The sequence below is a fragment of the Stegodyphus dumicola genome, chromosome 2, assembly GCF_044657685.1.
Source record: "Stegodyphus dumicola isolate Sdum_Otavi_A_Nest chromosome 2, ASM4465768v1".
Lineage (NCBI taxonomy): Eukaryota > Metazoa > Arthropoda > Arachnida > Araneae > Eresidae > Stegodyphus > Stegodyphus dumicola.
This window is the reverse complement of record NC_140769.1, coordinates 212,013,000-212,031,598: the sequence shown is the minus strand read 5'-3', so window position 1 is coordinate 212,031,598 and position 18,599 is coordinate 212,013,000. Positions and strand designations below refer to the sequence as shown.

Below are 18,599 nucleotides of genomic sequence, written 5' to 3'. Positions count from 1 at the left end.
ACTGGTTCCCCATTACAAACAAGCTGATAGCATTCGAAGCCGAAAGCTGATTGGTTGAAAACGAACAACTTGCAATTTTTTTGGAAAGGAAGGAAAAAATCGCACGTCTATCTTTCTATAGTAAACCAGGCAGAAAAATTGTTCGAAACAGTTGTTCGTGTGAAACAAACGCCGTGTGATATGGGCCTTATAGGGTTCCACTGGCAGCAACACTAGTGGAGCCTCATTTGAAAAATTCCCTCTTCAATCCATGTTAACTCTCATGAACTATCCTCCTCCAACTTATATTTCAATCATTCTGGCACTTAGAATTTTGTCAGTTCTCTAATTTCTTCCAGTCTCGCCTGCTTGGCATGCACATCCCTACTTTTAATTCCCATCTATCTTCATTTTCCTTTTCCCCTTCTGACTGTCAAGAGAAAGCTATTTTGCCATTCTGAATTTGTTGCTAAAATAGCTGAATTTTCCAACTGTACTTCCCTCTCTAACTGTGAGACCTTAGTCAGAGTACCCACAAAATGAACCCATCTGTCTGCAAGAAAAATATTACCTCTCAATAACTGCGTCGTTAGATCTCATCTTAAAAGAATTGCTTATGGGTCTGAAAACTCTTAAGACCTAAGTGCTTATCGTCGGGTTAACACAAAAATCAACCGTCAAATCAAAATCCTTACTAAGAAAAAATGGTAACATGCGAGCCTCTCTTTGGACCCCCAAATCCCCAATTCTAAAATCTGGAAAATCTTTAATCTCTCTCCTCACCTATCTGTAAACCTGCTTAGCATTCTATCTCACTAAAGAAATTTAGACCTCAATTCTGTTTGCTCCTTTTCCTCTTGAGAGTTTAACCGCCCTATCAGTCCTATCTCCTCGCTTTCTCTCCATGTCATTGAGGCCTACATCTTTCTTCACAAACTTCATGCCATTCATTCTCCTTTTCTCCCTATCGAAACTATGCATTGCAATTCGTACCCTCCGTGCAAACTCTTCCGAAGGGCTAGATGACATTCCAAACAAATCCCTTAAACTTTTTGCTGTCAAGAAACTCAGCTCTCTGTTTTCCACCTTCAACTTCCTGTGGAACATCTCATAATTCCCCCTTCTTGGAAACACTCCTGGATCTTTCCAGTCTTAAACCAGGAAAAGACCTCTCCTTCCCTTTTTCCTGTCATTGCATCTGCCTAAGCTCCTGTCTTCGCGAACTGTTTGAAGAACTTGTTAAAATGTAGACTCCTTTGGCTTTCGAAAATTTCTGCATTTACAGTCCCCACCTGTATGGCTTCAGACCCAATAGATCTGCAATGAACATTATTTTGTACCACTGGCACTTCTGCTGATCCTAACCTACCCTCGTAGTTCGTTTTGTATATCTCTGCTGTCTGTCCTATCTCTATTTATAACCTTCCCTCGCTCTGTAACCTATCTACTAATAGGCTAAAGCCCTTGGATATTACCCACAAAATGGCCATCAAGAGAGCTTTTGGAGAGCATTTTTTGCCTCCTCTTCTGGAAATTTACATTGAATCCCAACTTAAACCTCTACTCCTTTTGAACCCGAACATCAGCTCCTTCATCTTTTTCATAAAGTCTACATCTCGGTTCACGAACATCCCATAGTTTGCTTTCACCAACTCCTTCAGGCAACATTATGGAATTCTGAAAAATTAAAGATCCGGACTTTTCTTACTTTGCAAATTCTCCAGCTTCTCCTATGAACACCCTCTGGGAATTCTCTCCTACACTCTCTCAATACTACATGCCCCTCCCTTCCTTCTAAAGCTTCTCTACCTGATTTGGCCATTCAATCACATTGCCATAGATACACTAGCTAACTTCCCTGCACTACCATAACCTACAAGACTTCATTACCATCTTTACCGACGGCTTACTCACTCCAGCTCACAATGGTGTAGCAGAGTTGCCAACTCTCCCGATTTAGGCGGGAGACCCCCGATTTTCGACCGCTCTCCCGCCAACCCGATTTACAATATATTTCTCCCGACTTTTTCTTATTCTTAAAATTTCTCACGATTTTTATGGAACTTGGCTTAATTACTTTGTTATATGAACCCCCCCCCCCAAAAAAAGTGGATTTGGACAACTGAAAGCAATTGAATTTTCTCTAGATTATATCTAAAACAAAACCTTGCGAATTAGATAACTTCTGCTTTGTGAGTGAGAGCATATACGTATCCGGAAACTTCGTTCTCCAGTTCTCCAATGGGCATCGTGCTCCACCTGCATGTCATCTGGCATATATTAGCCAATGAGGACAAAGCAAGCTGTTATTTGGATGTTCTTTAATTACTTCTTCGGTAGCTTCTTTAGTTACTTCTTCTCATTTTGTCCTGAGTTGTGTGAGTACACGTGCCTTCAGGAAATAGTTTTAGAAATTATCATCTTTTGTTATGTCTGTGAGAAAGGTGAAATACTCGTGTACGTTTCAAAAATCATACACAGTTGACTTTCTTTCCATTATTTTCTCAAGGAAATGTAATAAATTTGCGATGTGTACCGCCTCTCGTTGCGATTTTTCGATTTCGCTTTTGGAAGGGCGGATGTTCTAAAAAATGTGCGTACACAAAAACACAAGGACAACAGGAGTTGTTTTGAAAAAAACGAAAAATTAAATTTTTCTTCGGAAACAAAGGATAAAAAAGTTATCAATGCAGAATATCTGTTCTCTGCCTTTTTACTAGAGCACAACCTGCCACTGAATGCATCGGATCACGCTGCAGTTTTATTTAGAAAAATGTTTCCCGATAGTGAAATCGATAAGAAATACTCAAGAATTAAAACAGGTGCAATTGTTAAAGAACTGGATTTTAAAAATAAATCTTCAGTTATTGATTGCATTAAAACAGCTCCGTTCTGCCTCTCTACGGAAGCAATAATACCGATTCAAAACTATATCCAATTGTTGTTTCTTTTTTTAATCCAGAGTCTTTAGAAATTGAGTGCAGTTTACTTTCTGTCCCCACTTTAGAAGGACATTTGACAGGTTTTAATATAGCACAGCTAATTATTAAAACTTTAAAAGAAAATGCGGTTCCTCTGGATAATTGCTTAGCACTTGGTGCCGATAATGCACCAGTATTGGTAGGCTTGAAGACTGGTGTTGCAGGCATCTTGAGAAAGGAAAATTCAGATTTGCAGATTATGAGGTGCACCTGTCACCTCTTAAATTTAGCAGCTGAAAAAGGGGCTGCTTCTTTACCAATAAATGCGGATGAACACATTGTTGATATTTATTATTATCTTGAAAGGAGTTCTAAAAGGAAGGAAAAATTGAAACAGTTCCAACAGCTGCATAACAGCAGTTTACAATTAGAAAACTTGGATGAAGTTATAAAATCAGCTAGGACTGACACCCAGTGGAGTTTAATTAGAAAACTGAAAGATGCTGATGGAATTTTAAGATATAGTGAACTGTCTAGAATTATGTTGGCCATCTTGACAGTTTCCCATAGTAATGCAGAGTGTGAAAGGATTTTCAGTGTTGTTGGAAAATGAGGATTAAATTTAGATCTAATATTAGTGATGACAAATCAGAAAAACTTTTATTAAGCGAAAGCAGGCCTATGTGGCAATTGCTAGGAACAAAATTATGAAGTTTCTTTCTTAAAGAAAGCAAAATCTGCCACTGTTTATAACATTTGTACAAAAACTGATTAAAGTGGTTTTTTTTTTTTTTTTTTTTTTTTACGATGCAAGTAATATAAATGTTTTTTATGTATCTGTGTTGCTTGCATTTAAGAATTAGTTACTATTTAAAGTTAATTCATTATCAAAAACTATATTTTCATCATTTAAAAAGTCTTTTTAACATTGTGAAAAATCTCCTGATTTTTGAGTGTTATAGGTTGGCAAGTATAGTGTAGCCTTCTGGGCTTTTCAGCAACATATTTAGACAGCAAGAAAAACACACCATTATGGAGTTGGAATTTCTGTCATACTTGTGACATTTTCCTGTTTCTTTCCTGAGGCTTTCTTTTCTAACCACTCTCACTGGTAACCAATCTGGCCTACTGGCTCTTCAGCGGCTTCCCTATTCCACTTCTTTTCATTCACTTCTCTATGAAATTCATTCGCTTATTCAGACATCTGTCTTCGTCGTCTTAAAACAAGTGCTATCTTAACTAGTGAAATTTTAATTAAGTTTAATAGACTCCCCCGCTTTGCTTCTGCTGCAAGTGTTCCTGATACCCTTAAATAACTCCTGCTTTACTGTTCACTTTATTCTTTGCCCAGAAACACTCTTCAAAATCATCTTCTAGCACTTTCAATATCTCCTTGCTGTCTATCTTGCATTATATTCCTCCACCTCACTGTTCTCAAACTCCTAGAAGACTTCATCAAGGACTGCGATTTCATAAACATACTGTAAACTACTGCTAGGCTGTTTTCCACCATCGTCCCTCAGCCTCTCACTTTCTGTCTACCCCCTTTTTTTTTTGCTCATTTTCAGCATTTGGTGGGCATTTGCAATTTACCTACTTTTCTTTTCTTCTCCTGTATTTACACGGCCATGAGTCCACCACCCATTTTAATAATTAGAAAAGAATTGAAGTTGCTTGAAAAGTGCCTTACAACTGGGAAGTATCCCTCTCCTAGGAACCGTGAATATCTTCCATTCAGGGCAGGTAAAAAATCCGAAAAAGTAAGTATCTTGTTTAAGCTTTTCTGTTTTATAATATTTTTATTACTGAACTTCTCTTGTCATTGCCTGCTTCGCCTTCCCACTCTGGGTCCCTCTGTTTCATTATTTCCACATTTTTTCTTCACTTTTATAACTATCTGATTCATTATCCTACTCCTTCGAAACTTTCCTTCAGTGCACTGTTATTATACGAGTACTTGCGTTCTTACATTATCCTACCCCTGTTTTGGGGGATCTTATTTATCCCCACTTTTTATGAGTAAGTATGGACAAAAGTCTTGTGAGAATGCAAAAATTTGGGTAAACTTGTGTCAGTCTCATGTTTTGGCACCTGTATTCACCTCACAGACACTGGACTCCTCATCAGGTATTTCTCTCTCTCTATGTTCCCCTCCTTTCCTATATGAACTCTTCTTCTTACTTCCTTTAATCTCAGCCTTTTTTTGAAGGAAATGTTGATTTCCCATGCATTAACCAATCCAGACTGACGTTTAAATTATTATTATTATTATTTTGTGAGTTTAAAGAGGAACTGCTTTGGCATCCTCAAACTTTCAGGAGCTGTCCAGGACATCAAGCGATAAACGAAGATCCGAACACAAAGAATGGTTTGAGATGCTCTTGTACGACCATAAGATTTTTCCTTTTTATTCCATTTATTTATTATCATGGATTGCATGTTCTTTTTACCTGCAACATGATGCTCTACTCCTCCAGTAGGCTTTAAGATATCTAATATATTCTGCTGATGTTCCTCACTTAGAGTAAAACTGAATTTATTTACTAATGTACTTGTGTGCAACTACATGATACAGTTTTTGTATTCTTAATATTATGTACAAATGTACGCACATGTGTGCCTTTGTGCATTTGATATATTTGTGTAAACATGTGCATATGTGTAATTGAGTGTATCTGCTTGCTTATCGTATCTGCCGTCTATTAGTTTCTAATTTAAATTTAATGTTACTATATCTAATTTAAATTTCCTGCTACTATATCTGCCGTTCTAAATTTCTCTATTCCTCTTCTACATGCACCCACATTTTTGTAACTAGGAGCATATTTTGGAGGTGTCACCTGCATGCTTTTGTTTTTGTTTGTGGAACATTATCTTTGTAGCTTACTGCATTCTATCTTTGTCATTGCCAGCGCTTATAACTAGCTCAAATACACAAATTCTGTTATTGCCAGCGCTTATAACTAGCTCAAATACACAAATTCTCTCCGTAGCGCCATACTCCTGATTAGGATTTTCAGCCTCGTTTCTCTTTTGATAAGTAACAAATGTTCAGATATAACATTTTTATAACTTTCAAACGAAGCATCTGTTTTCAACTCTGTTCATTTTTATCTTTTTCATCATCATTATCACTCCTCTCATTATCAAACACACTTACCCTGGGAGACACAATTTACTGTATGTGAACACAGTTCCTTCCCTTTTCACTACACTCATGGGCACAATCCTTGATAGAAAATTTTCAATTTCTTTTTCCTTTCTCTCTCTATAGGTCCTTTTCAATTTTTTCATCTGTACGTTTATTTAATTATTTTCTTATTAATTTTGAGCCCTTTATTTAGTTTTATTTTGTCCCATCTTTTCTTCCTGGTCTTTCAAAATTTTACTTTTTTCTGAAGTATGAAATTGGCCTCTCTCTCTATACCTTTCCTTCACACCTAAGCTAGCAGAAAGACTTAGCAGGTGAAAGACTGCGGGAAGAAAGGCCTAGCAAGTGCAAAACAAAACCTCCGTTTACTTTTGTCTGTCCGTATAAGCCTTCCAGCGATTTTGAGAAATGGAAGGCTCTAGAGATTTCTTGGCGGCCGGAGTAAAGTGTATGCTCCTTCAGAGGAAGAGTTCTCAGTTTTTCAGTTCAAAGTGCACTTCGAAATACTAAGATATTAAGTTAAAATTTGCTTAATTATTTGAAGTTTTGTTAAAAAAAAAAATCTGCCTCTCGGGTGCTTTTCGGTCGTGCATGTGGCCCGCCAGCTATTTTTGAGTCGTGCATGCATACAATTTGAGTTTGGGACTACTGGTTAAACTCGTTCTTTGTGTGTATTGTGAGGAATGTGTATTGGGTCTTGCTTAGAGGTTTGGCATAACCTGCCCATTTAGTGATAAGGGCTCTTTTGTGTGTTATACCATAGTTACAGGACTGAATTCTGCCAACACAGGATTGTGGTCTGAAGATATTCAGGCATTGAATATAAAAAATGTAAAAATTAAGGAATGGGCACGGTTAATGTGCCAAATTACTTATGGTTGCAAAATGTTTAATTATAATTAAAAGAATATTCTTTAAATTTGCCAGAACGGCTTTTTATTAAATGTTTTGTCTTCAAGTTACTGCGTCATGCTTCAGTATGTCATGTCTGCGCGACATTCTCAAATCATCTCACATACATATCAACTATCAGATATTGAATTTGAGAGAAGATACCAATATTAATTTGTAGTGCAGTTTATATTAATTTTCTTTTCTAGATAAATATTAATAAATCTTATAGTAAATAGTAGAATAGTTTTAACATGTTTACCATTTTAGGTAAATATATATATATATAAAATCGAGTTTTCCTTCATATTCTGATTGGAAAGGGAATTTTTTCTTTTAGGGAAGAAAAATATTAAAAGATTTAACGGTTATTTGTTAACGGTTAATAAAACTATAGAGTTTGATCTTCTTTGCTGTACGGCGACTAAATTCTAGGTAGACTGAGAGTGAATTAATTACTCGGAAATCTAAAATTAACAGCAGAGACATGAGAAGGGAATAAAGAACCCTTTTTTATGACTTAATTGGAGCGCAATTCACACCTGATGTTCACACACTCAGCCGACACTTGTGGCGAGATAACTTAAAGTAACAGCAAATTTAAATTTAAATAGCTAGAAGTCAAAGACAGAAACATGCTGTGTCTTAAAGTCCAAAAACCTCAACTTAACTACTCAATCTAATTTGCATTCTAATGAAGAAATAACGGAAGGGAGTCCAAAATATGAAATGTCTGATTAATGCAAAATAATAATAGCCTTACAAAATATTTTTTTAAATGAAAGTTCATATCTCCCAAGAAGTGATTAAATATTGATATTCGGAAATAGAATTCGCTAGATACAGTCATAATATATCAAAACAGCATGCTTGCTTACCTCCCAGTAGCATAAGATAAAATTCAGGTTATTCTTCATTTATTTGCTTCAGAACTATGATCGACTTTGAGTAACCCGCACTGAATTTTTTTTCTGATTTGCCACTCATTTCTTGTTCTCTGTCATCACATAACTGAATTGCTGCAGCAAAATCTCTTATTTCAACTGAAAACTCCTTAATGCCAACATATATGGGAATATATTTGCTATTAAAAATGATGCAATTACAAATAGCATTTCAATAAATTCAAAAGTGTATCGGCTTCGGAAGATAACTCCCTATCATGCCGATTCTGTATTATTTCTAGCGCATGAACCAAATATCTTAGTAATTCAACCACAAATATAACAGATTAATGTCTCTCTATCCAACGAGTGGAACCAAGTTTTTTCAGAGTTTCTCTTGAACACAGGCACAAATTTGATATTCTTCCAATAGAGTTGTTTGCAAATTAGAATTTTTTTCGAAGTGTTCATAAAAGAATATATAATTTTTCTATCATTTCTATAAATTGCGAATATGTGGCATGCATCAGAAATTGCCAAAATGAGGGAATGAGAAGCACAATGCATATAGAACGAACGATGAAGGAAGTCTTACTTTCATTTTAGCTTGTATCCTTTTGAATATTTTGGGGATGGCTGTGGCCTCATCAATAGCCTTGACCTCTTATGTACATCAAATATAACTCTACTGATGTCAAATTATTTATAACTAGCTTTACACGCGGCATCGCTCGGTTTAATGTCCATTAATAAGTTTCAACTCCGCGTAAAATTTCAAAATAAAGAACATTCGAACGCCTTAAAATGATAAAACAGAATTTTTTATCGCGCGCTGTAAAATGTCAAGAATATAAAAATGTAAATGCAATTTTTCAAGCAGCAATAACAAAAATATATAACATGAATGAATAAATCTTTAAAAAATACGAAATAAAACATCAAATATATCACAAAAGTCACCTAAATTATTTTGCTTAATACGCATCAAAATCCTTAATTTATAATCAAAATTGAAACATCTTTTACGTATTATTTCAGAATTCAAGGGTTTGATTTTATAATTCGGTTTTGTTCTACTGTTTTTATGCGAAAGGAACTTTATTCCATCTTACAAAAAATTAAAATTTCTATATAGAATTTGAAATTACTACATTGAACATAACTGGTCATTTTTTTAAAGAGTTCTTAGAAAGAAAGGAAATATTGAAGTATCAAATCTCATGCATTTAAGAATTTTTTTCACGTGGTTAACAATCACAATCACAGTCAAAATTCTCATGAAGACGCTGAAGATATGTAATTTATAATTTATAACTCAACAGCATTTTTTAAGAACTATTCTGCACCATTTTCTGACTCTTCATTAGAGGCGTGGCTATATAGCTCCACCTACCGAAGTAACAGAAAGACAGACTATAAAAGAGGAATTTTGAAAATGTTTTAAAACTTCAATTATAGTAACTATGTACTTTCTACGTGATGGCTATTATAAACAGTGTCGGTTTTGAATTCTGGCGTTGATATTTTCGTGATATGAATGAAAGCCTGATCGTTATTTGTTAACCTTGGGTGGAGTTGGTCGTCCCTCCTCTATAAATTATATTTAATGATTTTAGCTTATGATATTAATAAATGTTACGTATGAATAGCTTCGCAAATTATTTTCTGGTAGTTCAGTTGCATTTATTTATCTTTTGATCCCCTCTTGTGATTTATGTATTTTCCCCCTTTAATAAGGATAACTAATAATAATTAACTACACCCGCTGTGTACGGATGTGTAAAAATGTGTTTGCATTAAAAATATGTATAAAATTATTCTTTATTAAAAAAAAGTTGGATGTGGATATTACATAAATGTTCTCATATAGCTGACAAATCTTGGAAGTGATCCGATATGCTGGGATGTCGCGTTACTGTTTATTATATCTGGAGTCTGAAGATATGTAAGCTAAGGTCTGCGGTTGTAGCGCCATCTATGGAGACAAATTTCTTGCTCTATTCGAAATGTCAAATTTATCGATACCGGGTCGAACCGGGGAACTAATCTTTGTTAACTCTATGCCTGAGTGGTCAAACCAAAAGGGCACGAGCTCTTTGAGGCAGCGACTGAAGTCTTAATTTATGTGTTAGCGTTCACTGTAAAAATATTATATTTAAATCTTATAATCAGGACTAAAATTTTTAGAAAAAGTTTCTAATAAAAAATTTTCTGTTTTCGCATGTTATCGCTTCTCGGCCTTTTGGCTAAGATCAAAGTGTAGTAGATCCGGACTGTACAGTACTCGCAGCCATCTTCAACATCTGCTTGAAAGCTAGGAAAGTCCCTGCAGCTTGGAAAGACTCTCGTACTATCCTGTTACCCAAAGGGGGTGACCCGCATAACATCAAAAACTGGCGTCCTATCTCGCTGAGTGTTACGATTGCCAAGCTGTTCTGTGGTTGCCTGGCACGACGGTTCACTTCTTGGCTCATCGACAACTGCATCCTCTCCCCGTCACAGAAGGGATTTCTACCCTTCGACGGGGTGTTTGAAAATAACTTCGTTGTTCAGCAGAGAATCCAGCTAGCACGGACCAGCCAATCTGACACCTGCCTGGCGTCATTGGACCTATCCAATGCCTTCGGATCCGTGCCCCACGATGCAATTTTTGCTGCGCTTCGAGCCTCTGGAGTTGGGAATCATTTCACCGAGCTGATACAGGAGCTGTACACGGATGCGTCCACACGCGTCTTCACAGAGGAAGGCCCCACGGATCCAATTCCAATTGACATCGGAGTACGTCAGGGTTGCCCCCTAAGTGGGCTGTTGTTCAACTTGACCATCAACCCGATACTTGTCGCAGTCCAAGGGCAAAGTCCTCTACACCGCATACTGGCGTATGCCGACGACCTACTGCTACTCGCGCCCTCCCCTGCGGAGCTGCAAACTCAACTCAATCTGACGCACAACCTGGTTGGAAAGCTTGGCCTCTACATCAACCCCAGAAAATGCTTCTCCCTACATATCTCCGGAGCTCGCCCAACGGGTGTCCGCCACTCTCAGTTCTCGATCGACGGCACTGCCATCAGGTGTCTTCGTGAGGGTGAAGGTGAGGAATTTTTGGGGAAACCAATTGGATTCAACCAACCACCGGACATCGAGGCACTCAATACTTACCTACAGAAATGCGAGATGATCCTGAATTCGCCACTTGCTCCCTGGCAGCGCATTGACGCGCTCAAATCCTTTGTGTTTCCATCAATGGATTTTGATATGAGGACGGCCCGGTTGAAGAAAACCGACTGGGCAAAGATTGACTCACATGTGCGCCCGCTACTAAAGAGGACTCTCAACCTACCTCCCGAGGCGGCAAATGAATATCTTTACGGCGCGAAGGAATCTGCATGCTTTGGTATCCCGCTGGCTGCCGAAAGCTCAGATATAGCAAGGATTGACAGCGCTTTCAAGTTGCTCACTTCATTGGACCCTGGGATACAACAGCTCGCTTGGGAGGACCTTACGCGACTTGTAAGTGGACGACTGAAAAGGGTTCCTTCCTTCTCTGAGATTGCAGCTTTCCTTTCGGGATGTGACGAAGACTTTCCCAGGAGCACCTCCAACCCAATTTCATCAGTTTGGTCCGCGGCCAGAAGCGCAGCCCGTCGCCTAAAAGTCACGTGGACAATTTCTGACGACCACACTGTGGAGATCTCTCATGACGGTACCACCATAACAGCCGGCAAGCGACGCCTTGTATTCCGCACCCTGCGGAATGCCATCAAGAAATCCCGCGCAGAGAAACTCATCACTTATCCCAACCAGGGCAAGGCGATGGAATGCGCAGCGGCTGCCAAAGCAAGCTCTCACTTTTTCCGGAACGGGGCATTTACACGATTCGCCGACTGGCGATTTATACATCGTGCAAGGCTAAACCTCGTCCCCCTGAACGGTGTTCGTCGCAATGTGAATGGCTCCCGTGGCTGCAGAAGATGCAACTTTGAGCTCGAGACCCTCCCGCATGTCCTCTGCCACTGCATGAGATACAGCCGTCTCTACCAAGCGAGGCACAATGCAGTGGTAGAGAGGATTAAAAAGGCAGCCAGTGGAAGGTGGCAGCTCCTCTCCGAGAACCGGCCAGTCAGAGGACTCCCGCTACGCCCGGACATCATCCTAACAAGAGACAACGCATGCCTCATCCTAGACATAACAGTTGCTTTTGACAACCGTCGGTCTTCATTTGATGCTGCTCGCCGAGAGAAGATGAACAAGTACCGTCCGCTAATCGAAGCACTGAAATCTACATACAACGATGTGCGCGTAGAAGCAATTGTAATCGGAGCACTAGGATCATGGGATCCAAACAACGATAAAGTTCTCAGCAGGATCTGCAGCAGGAAGTACGCATCACTTATGCGAAAGCTCATCGTAAGTGAAACAATAAGTAAATCAAGGGATATCTATGTGGAGCATCTCACGGACGTCAGACAGGAGAACTGGTAAATTTAACATGGACTCACTGAACTATCCGATTAAGTGTTCACAAAGTACAAACCCCCGAAATATGTAAGTAGAAAGAAAAACCTAGTATGTTGTACATAAGTGCTTGGTTCTGAAAATAGTTGTTGTACATATCTGCTTCGCTCTGTAAATAATTGTAAATAGAAAATTAATGTATAATAGAATTGTAAAATGATATTTCTGCCACGCAAATATCATTCTTCTGTAAAGTGGCCAAAAATATTGTTCAATAAAAAACATCTGTTCTTATCAGCTTAATTTGCCGGTTTGATTTATTTTTATAGGTTCACCGGTGGATATGCTGATAGAGTAGTTGCCTCGTCCGGAGGGCGGAGCCAAGGTGGATCTTTGGTAAGTTTTGCTTTATTTTGTCTCTTTTTCTCCTACTGATGCTTGATGGGTTGGTGACCTTTACTTGCGTCAGTAGGAACCTTTCCTTTCCCTGTGAGCGTGCAGGTGTCTTTTCCCGCTATCACCGAACTAGCCGTTTTCGGTTAATCCATGTGATGGGTGGGGTCTAACTTTTTCTACCTCTTTCCTGTCTATTCTTGCTCTTCTTTAGTATTTTTTCGCTATTTAGTGTTAAAATGCTTTCGTTGAGCCCTTATTTTTTCCTTTGCACAAACTCACTATTATGGTGGGCGTGGTCTTTCCTTTATTTCATCCCTATCTCTTTGCTCCTTCCGCTATCGTTTGTTTCGTTTTATTTATTTTTCCCATGTCCAGGTTAGTTTCGATCTAACTGGTTGGTTTTTATGCTTACTCGGATTAGTGTCCCGGAGTAGCCGTGAGCCCTTAGCCTGTGTTCTGCCACAGGTTAGGGATCGAGTAAGCTTCCGATTACCCATCCATGTGAAAAGGACACCCGGCTGGGTACGGCCTTTAGTGGGGCGTAATCTTCCAAGTCCTGGTCATCGTCTTTGCTCTCCTGTCAATGGTTTTTCCTTTCGAGTATTTAGTCTCGATAGGTGCCTCGACCCCCAGTTCGTCGTGGGTCCAGGGACTTACCTCCATTGGTGTCTTAACAGACAGGCCACTCGGCTGAGTGAATCCTTAGCTCGACACCAATTTCCATCCAAATCGGCTAGTTGCACGCGCTAGTTTCTCCGCCTACCCTGGTTATGTTTTTTTTTTTTTTTTTTCCCTACCAGATCCACCCAAAGCTTCGACAGTTGCTCTTGCCCTCTGACTGTTTTATGTTTGATCTTGCCAAAAGTGCTTTGTTCTTGCTTTTTGTGCTGCTGTGTTTCTCTCCATTTTTTTTCAGCTATGCCTGGACCACCGAATGATGCCGGCTCCTCGAGTGACTACATTCCAGTTCCGGTTCGTCCGCCCAGAATCCCGTCGCCAACAACTCCTGGCCTACCTCGGATGTTGCCTACGGCTTCTACGATACCTGCTGTGGATATGCGCTCCTCTCTTGCTGTGTCGTCACCTCAGCCCTGCTCTGTCACCTGTCTGCCTGTTGAAAACCATGCTTCTGCTATGCGTTCCAGCTCAAGACCTCCTGTCCGACATGTTGCTGCGGCTGCCACGCCTTCCGGTCCTCCACTGCTACGAGGTGGTAATCTCAGGCAACTCCTAGCAAAGATCTACGAAAGGTCGCCTGACTCAGTTTACCGTCGCTCTTGTGGCTCACCTCCTGGACCCCGCTCTTCACAGTCTCCCACCTTGGATCTTCATCCCACTGGATCTTCGTCTGACTCGCCTGCCTCTTCTCTCTTTGATGTTTCCTCTGACTCGCCAGTGTGCCACCACACTCGTTCGCGTGCTGCTGTCAAACATACCTGCTCTGGACCGCCTCCTCCTGGATCTCCTTCCACGATGTCTCCTGATTGCACAGTTGTCCCTGCACCTAGCGGCGACATCTTGCCTCCTGTCTGCCCTGTGACGTCTGCCCCAGGTTCCTCATCTTGCGCCAGTGATCCGACTGCCGTGTCCTCCTGTCTGCCGGATGCCAGCACCTCCGTTTCCCCTTCTCCTCCTCCGCCTGCCTTGATCATCTGTGGTGACTGTGGAATGTCCTGTATCAACAAGAAACAGCTGCGCTTCCACTGGTACCGACGTCACAGATCCTCTCCCAGCTCTGACTCTCCTCGTGATTTCCGGCTTCCTGCTTCTGATTCTCCGACTGCCGCCCCCAGAACTTCGCCTCCTCCCAGTTCTCCTGGCCTTGACACCACCTACATCGGCCCTCAGGGTCCTGATTCCACTTGTCGGGTCGACTCTACGCTGCATCTCGTCTTTCCTGTCAACGACGTCTTCTCCTGCACGGAAGTAAACTGCAGCCTTCTATTTAGGTCCAACTCCTGGTCAAGGATGAAGAAGTCTCTCACACGCCACCTTCTCCAGGAGCATCAGCTTCCCATCTCTTCCTGCATGAAATGGTGCAGTCACTGTTGCATGCTCTTGGTGAACAAGGTGTCTTCCCATTCCTGCTTCCGTTCTTCTCCTACTGTCCTCTCGTCTGGTGCTTCGTTCCGGTGGAAATGTTCAGTGTGTCCCTTCTCCTGTCCTTCCAGAAAAGGTCTCTTCAACCACTCTGCCTTCCATCAGCGAGCTGAACGTAATGCTACCTCTGATAATATTGCTCTCCCTCTTCCTGTCCCTCAAAGACCGAGAAGACCACGCCAGCAACCTACCCAGGTTTCTCCTGCTGCTGCTTCCACGGTGCCTGCTCCTCCGCCTGCTGTACCCGCCGTTCCTATGAATGATGCTCTTGCCTCGACTGCCGCACCCTCGCCTCCTGTTCCTTCTGCTGCAGTCTCTCCAGAGCGTCCTCACTCATCTCCTACTTCTTCACCTGGTACTCCTGCTTCTCCTGCCAGAAGATCATCTCCTTCTGCTTCTCCAGTCTCTCCTGCACTTTCCTCGCCGGCTCTCTCGCTCTCTGCTCCAGCGGACGACTTTCTCAATTCAAGCTTCCTTGATGATGGATTCTCCGTTCCTTCCGGTAGCCTTCGTGACTCCGCGACTGTTCCCTCCATTGACACCCTGCTTCCGGATGATTCCCCACTGCTGCAGTTCAGCGAGACCCTCCAGCGCCTCTCCTCTGCTCCAGATGACAATAACACCTGGTCCGAATTCGAGACCTGCCTTGATGCCATCATCTCCTCTGCCTCTGATACTGTCAAGCTCCCTCCACCTGTGCCTCCTGAAGAGTCTGGGTTTCGCCGCACACCGGACGCCTCCAATCCCCGTGTCATACAGAGGATCTACCGGATGAATCGTCGGAGAGCCCTCCGACTCATCACCCAACGTGACTCCTCTTTCTGTGCGATTCCTGCGGAAGATCTTGCTGCCCACTTCTCTGAAAAGTACTCTCCACGGGATGCAGACACTTCCATCTTCTGCCAGCATGCTTCTGATCGTCCTCCTGTTGACATGTCGCCGTTCTCCCCTTCTGAAGTGCGTTCCAAGCTGATGGCTTGTGAAAATTCCGCGCCTGGCCCTGATCGGCTTTCTTACAGACACTGGAGAGATGTCGACCCCGAATGCAAGGCACTTTGTGCTATTTTTAACATCTGCTTGAAGCTGCGACGCATTCCGGCCTCTTGGAAGTCCTCTCGCACGTTTCTTATCTTCAAGGATGGGGACCCCTCCGTTATTGACAACTGGCGACCCATCGCCCTTAGCTCGTGCATATCAAGGCTCTTTGCTGGTTGCATGGCACGTCGTTTCTCCAGCTGGCTTTCTACACACGACGTTCTCAGCCCCTGCCAGAAAGGTTTCCTTGCTCATGATGGTGTCTTTGAACACAATTTCATCCTCCACAGTCAACTCCAATTAGCTCGTCGATCCAGGTCTGAATTGTGCTTAGCATCCTTAGACATTTCTAATGCCTTTGGATCCGTGCCACACTCAGCCATCTATGCTGCTCTCTCTGACTCCGGTGTTGGTGACGACTTCTCTTCCCTCATCAGGTCCTTCTACAGTGGCTCTACCACCTCCTTCTTGTCAAGTGATGGCACGTCCTGTCCTGTCGACATCCACGCTGGGGTTCGCCAAGGCTGCCCACTTAGCGGACTCCTATTCAACCTTGTCATCGACCCCGTCCTTCGCTGTGTTGAATCGATGTCTCCGGTTCCAAAGATTCTGGCCTATGCTGATGACCTCCTCCTGTTGGCGCCTTCTCCTGAAGCACTCCAGCATGACCTCCTCCGGGTCCAAGATGCATGTTCCAGGCTCAATCTCTTGCTGAACCCCAAGAAGTGCCGCTCCTTCCACTTCTCTGCTGTTCGCTCCTCCCGTGTTCTTCCGACTGCCTTCTACATCTCTGAAGTTCCAATTCCTGCACTTAAAGAGGGTGAATTCTTCAAGTTTCTTGGTAAGCCCATTGGCTTCAACCTCCCGCCTGCACGTGCCCAACTCCGCGACTTCTTGTCACTGGCCAAGTGTATTTCTGAATCTAAGCTGGCACCCTGGCAACGGATTGATGCTCTTAAGACCTTCTTCTTCCCGTCGCTCCTGTTTCACATGAGGACGTCTCAGTTCTCCAAAACTGACTGGAAAAAGATAGACGATCTCCTCAAGCCTGCCATTAAAAGGACCCTGAACCTCCCCCAGAAGCCTCCAATAACTATCTCTACGGCCTCTCCGGGAAAGGTTCCTTCGGTGTCCCTCTTGCCGCCGAAGACTCCGACATTGCTGCTGTGGACGGTGCGTTTAAGCTCCTAACATCTAGGGACCCACTCGTTCGCAAGCTTGCTTGGGATGATCTTTGTGGATACATTCGCGCTCGGATCCAGCTGTCTCCATCTCCTTCTATCGTCAGCCAGTTCCTTTCTGCATCGGATGAGGGACCATTCGCCGCCACCAGCAACCCCACCTCTTCACTATGGTCTGCTGCCCGCGCTGCCTCTCGCCGCCTTAACATCTCCTGGAGCTTTGACAACGACGGCTGCCCTTCCATCTCCTGTGGGAATTCTACCATCTTTCCTAGCAACAGGAACTCTATTTTCAAATCCTTTCGTCACCTTAGAAGATCTTGCAGGCTCCAAGATTTGGTGAATCTCCCAAGTCAAGGAAAATCCATGGAATGCGTTTCGGCTGCACGTGCAAGCTCACACTTCTTCCATGAGGGATCGTTCATTCGCTTTGCCGACTGGCGCTTTATCCACCGCGCCCGCCTCAACCTCGTGCCACTGAACGCCTCCAAACCATGGGATCGCACTCGCCGTGCATGTCGTCGCTGCCCCTTTCCAGAGGAGACTCTGCCTCATGTAATCTGTCATTGCATGAAGTATTCGCGGCTCTACCAGAACAGGCACAATTCCATCGTCAAGAGGTTAAAGGATGCTGCTTCTGGTCGCTGGAACGTCCTTTCTGAGAATCTGGCTATTGAAGGATCTTCCCTGAGACCCGATCTTGTCCTTTCCAAAGACGACTCTTGCCTCATTATTGATGTGACCGTCGCCTTTGAGAATCGACTCGCCTCTTTTCAACATGCAAGAACTGAGAAGGAGACCAAATATCGTCCTGTTGCCGACCTTCTAAGAAGAAAGTTTAGAAATGTTCGTACCGAGGCCATTGTTGTTGGTGCTCTAGGATCATGGGATCCGGCAAATGACAGAGTTGTGAGACGTCTCTGCACAAATAAGTATGCAAACTTAATGCGCAAACTTATTGTTAGCGAAACCATCCGGGCATCGAGAGACATTTATATCGAACATTTAACAGGCACACGCCAAAACAATCAAAACAACCAGTGATGTACATAATGCTAAATATTTTATTGTAAATAACGTTAAAGAAATTATATTGTTACGTCTTCATTGTTTTATCTTTTTGTCGAAATTCTTTATATTATTTATTAATAACGAAAATCGCACTGCGTGCGTCATTGTCTGACACGCCATGATCAGATCAATGCTGTGTAAAATGGCATGGAATATTTTAAATAAAGAATCTGTTCTTATCAGCTTAATATCTGATACGACATCCATAGGGTGTCAAGATATTAAACTAATTTTTGCAGAGAGGCTTGTGGTTAGGAATTTATTCCGCCCTTGCCACGGGTTGGCCTGCTATTGCACTACTTGCAGGATCGGCCCACAAAATTCAAAGAGAAGATTAAATTACTTCCACACTCTTCATCTATCCTTGTTAAAAAATTATGAGGTTGTATTTTTACTTATGAGAAAAAATGTAATATAATCCAGTCTATGGAAAGATTTATAATTTTATATTGTAAGTAGCAAAAAGAAAGAATTACTAATTAGAAGAGGTTTGTTAATTTCTGTGTTTTTTAATGTCTCCGTTTTTCCCCCCAGG

At 42.0% G+C, this 18,599-nt stretch overlaps 1 pseudogene; it reads left to right on the top strand.

Annotated features, from left to right (window-relative positions):
• Window positions 1-18,206: 18,206 nt before the first annotated feature.
• On the top strand, window positions 18,207-18,386 carry LOC146998826 (U2 spliceosomal RNA; annotated as a pseudogene).
• The last annotated feature ends 213 nt before the right edge of the window (window positions 18,387-18,599 follow it).